General features: G+C 37.3%; 1 long non-coding RNA gene across 1 annotated transcript; it reads right to left on the bottom strand.

The window, feature by feature from the left end:
* Positions 1-201: 201 nt before the first annotated feature.
* On the bottom strand, positions 202-5,918 carry LOC121962820. The gene is made up of 5 exons (XR_006107173.1): positions 5,808-5,918; positions 5,317-5,417; positions 4,878-4,954; positions 1,050-4,215; positions 202-315 (listed from the first exon to the last, which is right to left on the bottom strand). It is a non-coding gene; the product is annotated as an uncharacterized LOC121962820 (long non-coding RNA).
* Between the last annotated feature and the right edge of the window lie 295 nt (positions 5,919-6,213).

Here is a 6,213-nt window from a genome sequence, read left to right as displayed (position 1 = left end):
TAAAAAATGTTGACTTTTCAATGACACACTGGGGAAAAAAGTTAACACTGCTTGTTTATTATTATTATTATTTGGCACAAGAAATAACTGAACAATGGAGACAAACAAACAAGCAGTGTTAACTTTTTTCCCCAGTGTGTCATTGAAAAGTCAACATTTTTTACTTATTGGCAGAAATAAACTCTCTAATCGTGAACAGTGAGAATGAGAGAAAGAAAAAGCTGCTTACCTGGCCTCCCTTTAGTCCCCACCACCTGCACATCCTTGAGGATTTGCTCCAGTTCACGGAAGCGCCATGAGGAGGATCATCATCCACTGTAACAGAAAGCAATCCAGAGCGAAACACAATAAACCTCACTATGGGCACATAGAAACTTTCTCAATAAAGGACTTCCACACGTATCAAAATATCCTGAATTCAAAACTCCAGTTCAATGCAGACATAAGTAGGCTATTTCCGCATTATAACCAACATCAGTTAAAATATGTAACATATCTTCGTTACGTTGAGTCGAGCCAAATATATTTCCGCTTTTTTTCCCCATGAGCTTCTTAAAAATAGTCCATAAACGTTAGATAAAGCAGTATTTTCCCTCATAAACGATGTAGGCGAAATATTCTCATAATTTATAACCTGCTAAAAGTTTGTCGCGGTGAGACTGTCCTCTGCATATTTTTTGTTCGTTTCCTGTACTTCCTGTACTTGGGACTTTCAAAGAGACACAAAATACAAATATAGCGAGGCGAAATGCCAAATGAAAGTAGAGCTGGGGTTGGTTTTTATTTTTACTCGCTGGCATGCGTGTGCACAAACAGTAACCGACAATCCCGCTCAGAAGACCATTAAAAAGGCAAATATAATGTGAACTGTCGCACCAAGTTGCAAAGTACAGATGTGTTTTTTGCCTGTTGCAGTAAAACCACACCCTGATTTGAAATTAAGCAATAATCTACCTCCCGACGTTACTGAGTGTATTAGGGTTTGCTCCTAACTATACGATTAAGCAGAATAACTATATGTAAATATAGATTCAAAGTTATAAACTCACCTATGTTCAACAAAGACAGAGGGCTTATCCGCGTTACTCATGTTTGTATGAGGCTGGACTCGATGCAGAGTTGCAGACTTTCAGCTCGACGATGAGTTGCATATAATGCTGAGTCACGATTGTTGCATTATTATAAAGTAAACCACACCCAGTGGGAGGGTAAATCAGTGTATCGTGTGTGCGTCGCCTATCTACTATTAGGATATGTACAGTTTGAAAGTTTTCAGTATATGTTCAGTTTCTTCTTCTCATGCAGTATGTTAAAAAAAAAAAAAAAGTTCTTCCTGTTCATACTGGGCAACTTTTGCAGTGTACATATGGACCCAAATAGTCTGTATAAAGATACAACTGAAAAATGTTAATCTATCTCTAAGGTTAAGGTGAAAGTGAAATGCCAGCTCAGTGTTTGTAGCTCAACCATCCCTCTATATTGCTGCTATAATAATGTTTTGAGTGTTGTGTGACTTTAAATAGTCTAAAGACATAATCAATTCTCCACAGATGAAAGGTGGCTGAATACACATTTGAAACAGTACAATTTTGACATGACATTTTATGTTACTTACTCTTACTCCAATACACTGATGAAGCAAATACTCTTTATTCAACTACTTTAAATGACGCCTATTACTTTGCAAAAAAGCTATCATGAGAACATAAAATATTAATTGTTTCAAGTACATTGACCAAACTGGCATTATATGAATTAGCTAAAATAGGCAGCTTTGTATTTTCATCCCAAAGTGATTTCTCAGATATGATTTGAGTTTGCTGGAAACAGAGGAACGAGTAAGCTGCAACAGTTTAGGGGGTCTGGCTCATCTCTTAAGGACGTTCGGATCAGTCGATCTGACACACAGCCAGCACTGAGCACCACACATACAGAATCTGAAGAAGCACTGGTGTAGACTTCTTTTCCAGAATAACTCAGCACTGTTAAATAAGTAGTATCAAAGTCATCGTTGTTTGTCCAGTGATGTTTTATTGCATTTGATGTGTTATGATGGAACTGATTAGAAATGATACAACCAGTGGTGTAGTGGAGGATATACGCAGGTGTACAGGGTATCCATCTTTTTTTTTGATCGTTCATAGTATACCCACCTAGCATTCCAAAAAGCCACTTAAATATCTAAGAGAGTATACCCACTTTCTCCTCAGTAATCTACCTTGAAGTACGCCCACCTCATCAGCTACCTCTACACCACTGGATACAACGGTAGAGCAATGGTGTTAGTTGTTAAAATGTGTGTGCATATGGAGCATTTGTCATTGATTTAATGTGTATCTCACTCTGAAATGCTACAACAGTAACACAGATGGTAGTGTTCAGCCCCTTATTACAAAACATTATCCAGGTAATGATGCATGTGTATTAGGGATGCACGATAATATTGATAGGTCACTGGTATCAGCAGATAACGGCTTTAAAATGAAATATCGGCATTGGCCTGAAATGACCTTTTCTGCCGATATGACTGGCTTACAAAATGATTTTTCATGGCATTAAATTATGCAACTTTAATTAGTTAAGAATAGGTCATATTAGCCCTAGTTTTGGCTATTGTCAGACTGTTCTATAGTGAGAGCATCATCCAAGCCTGTTAAAGTGGGAGGAGGTAACAGTTTTGTTTGTTACATAAAAATAAAAGATGGCCTGTTTTACATGTAAGCTAGGTTTAAGCTGTTTTATTGTTTTGCCCAGTAAATGTGTATATTGTGAAAAGCATTATATTCTATGTTTGCATCTTTGTGCCCGCAAAATGTAAATGCATATATTGATATGGCAAAAATTTTACAAAAGCGCATTCAAACGACAAAAAGGCTAGGTGTCTGACAAAAGATAATACACACCGCTTGGTGATAAAAAAAAATATTTGTGGGAGCATAATCTAGAGTGCGTTATTTTCTTTGGCCATAATGAGTCATAAAATATCAACATATTGGATATTGGCAAAAATCAAATATCGTACATCCCTAATGTACATTTGAAAAAGGGGCATATGTCAGGTATGAATATAAAATAGATCTCATATGTTAGAAGATGAAGCATTTTAGAGTATAAATGCAGATTAGAAATACAGGTATTGGTAGTTGAATGGGCTGGTCACCCACACAAAGAATACACAGGTTAAGGCTGGTGTCAACTGTTTCGAAAACATTGGAAAAAACTCCATTTTTTTTTTCAAATCAAGTAGGAAATTGTGGCAGACACTGTGTATGACTACCCAAAATTTATAGAGTAATTCAAAATTTTTGGAAAGTGCTTATTTTTGCTTTCTTGCAGAGGGTTGGTTGAGACGATTGATACCACTCTGACCTCTGTTAGGGGGAAAAGACAGCAGCTGGTTAGCTTAGCCCATTACAAAGACTGGAAATAGAGGGAGGCAGCTAGCCTGGCTCTGTTTTCACACTCTGTTATTTCTATATGGTTTAAACAACCCAGATACATGTTAATTAGCCTAGTGAGCTTTAGAGGTCCTGGTTAGCTGATTAAGTTGACAGGACAGAGCCAGGATAACAGTTTCTCCCTGTCTCCAGTCGTCACGCTAAGCTAACCATCTGCTGGTGGTAGCTTCATATTCATCATACAAACATGAAAGTCCTTTCTATCCTCTCATCTAGCCAAAACGTTTGGAGTTATCTAAACAGAGAGATATGGAATTTAGAAAACTGTTACTTTTTCTTATTTTTTTAAATTCCTGAGTAAATGCAGCTGTAGAGATATTTGTTTGTGAGTAAATGGCAGACGGACATGATGAGAGCAGTTTCTCAGGCTCCAGTCAGATGAAAAGCTTCTAGGCATCGTGTACACACTGAGACTTTTAGTGTGTACATTCATAAACAGAAGTGCAGATCAGTGGCTGGTTCCTCAGAGTTGCTCTCATCATCCTCTCGTCTTTGTATTCACAGTGAAGATTTATGGTCTGATCTTCTCATGGCTGACGGAGACACTTTAAGGTTTGGATGTTGGTTCACAATTACAATTTGGATTTTTAATGTCGTATTTTAATGTTTGAATTCACTTTTGTTCTCAGATGTTCTGAACCATAAAAATCTAACCATGTTCTTGCAGTGTGAATACAGCTGTTGTTTAAACCTTCATCCTCTAACGCTTGGAGCTGTGTCCTCCCTGGCTGATTCTCTTCGTCACCCTCTCCACCACCTGGTCACATGAAACACAAAACATTTTTCAGGTCAGAACAATTAAATTTTCTTGTCTGCTAATTTTTTATTTTAATTTTTTGCGATATTCGCAGAAAATAAGTCTTGTGGAAAACAAACATTTATAGGAATACTTTAAGTTTATTTCAGCAAGATAATTCAAGATAATTCATTGTGTGTGTCCCAGAGAGCACTATAAAATTGCTAAAGAGACATAATCCGGTATTTCCTCTGTATTTTTCTACCTGAATGACAGGACACCATTCGAAATAATGATGTGACACTGAAACAGAAAACTAAATTAAAAGTATACTATCCAAGAATTTTCAGTGATTGTTTGTAAGCAATATCAAGCACAAAAGTTAGAGCCAACCAGATGCACTCTCATTTGCTATATTTGCATTTTTTTCAGCGCTGTGCCTGCAGCTTCTGTAGTTTCCTCTTGAATGCGTACTGCTTACAGGCAACTGGTCACTACCTTTTTATAAAAAGGCAGAGGGCAGGGTCTCTGCACATATTGGCTGACTGCTTCCAGTTTTTGTACCAAATGAGTAATTTGCTCATGAAATTAGCAAATGACCAGACGTCCCTTAAAATTAAGTTTTAGTTATTTTAAGATGTCACGTCTAACAAAGTGGATGAATAGCTCTCTAACACACTGACCTTTTCAGCATCAGGAAAACCTCCCCCGCCCAGCTTTGAGTGGATGACCTCATCATTGAATGTTACCTCAAAGCTACCTGTGAGGGTGAAAAATGAGACAGCAAAAATAAAAATACATCCATGTCACTTCAACATAATGATAATCATCTATACTTTATCTGCACTGGCACTTCAACCAGCAAAACAGGTTATCTGAGAGACTGGAACCAGTATGCCACTGCTAAAGGCAAAGTTAGGACTGAAAACTCCTAAAAGTGACACCACAATGACAGTAGAAAACAAAAACTTTCACAATACGTTTTTAAGGATTTTTACATATAAACAATTAAAATTTTGGCAGATTTGACACAAGAAATAACTGAGCTATGGAAAGAGCCAAACAGTGTTGGAACTAAAGAGGTTTATGAACTGTTTGGGTGGAAAAGAAAAAGCAGCTTACCTCCCCTCCCTTTGCGTTCCTTCACCTCCACATCGGGAATGTCCCTCTGGAGGGCTTTAACAAGCCGATTGACGCACCCCCCATAACCTCATCCTGAACCACTACACAAAACAACCAGAGGGAAAACTCTTCATTAGACCTTTTTATTGTCACATAGAAACTCTCATACTTATGAAGGATTTCAGAAGTTGTCAAAATCAGCAGAACTGGCGCTAGAGTTCAATGCAGGGAGTTGGAGGTTATTTCTAACCAACGTGAATAAAAATATGTAGCGTGTCTATGTAACGTTAAGTTCACCCAAATATACACTTTGTTCTTAAGCTTCTTTGGAAAATTAGCATTAGGTTAAAATCAAAAATACAAGCTGTATTATCATATCAAGTACTAACATGTAAGTGAACGAAATGAATCTACCTCCCAAAGTTAATGAGTATATTACAATCAGTCTTAACTACAAGATTTAGTAACACAACATCAAATTATAAGCTTACCAGTATTCAATGAAAACCGTAGGCTTACTCCTGCCACTCATGTTTGTATGAGGCTGTAGTTGATGCAAAGCTGAAAACTGTCAGTCTGAAAATGAGCTGAAGATAATGCAGTCACGATTGTTTTACTTTTATAATGTAATGCACACCCAGTGGGAGGGTAAACCAGTCTTTCCAGTTTAAGCATCATACCTGGCAACCAGTTATTCATACTTACAGTTCATGCAGTGTGTTACAAGAGTCACTGTTTCCTCCTGTTCATACTGGCCTTGAAGAGACTGCATACCAATAATGCTGCTCCAATGAAGATGATTGTTCTTCTGTCTTCTGCACTAAAATAAACTGAATTTACCAACTCTGGTTTTTGAAGCGTCGTATTAATTTCATTGTACATATTTGTTACACAGGA

The sequence above is a fragment of the Plectropomus leopardus genome, chromosome 1 (genome assembly GCF_008729295.1).
Source record: "Plectropomus leopardus isolate mb chromosome 1, YSFRI_Pleo_2.0, whole genome shotgun sequence".
NCBI classification, from domain to species: domain Eukaryota; kingdom Metazoa; phylum Chordata; class Actinopteri; order Perciformes; family Serranidae; genus Plectropomus; species Plectropomus leopardus.
This window is presented reverse-complemented; position numbering and strand designations above follow the sequence as displayed.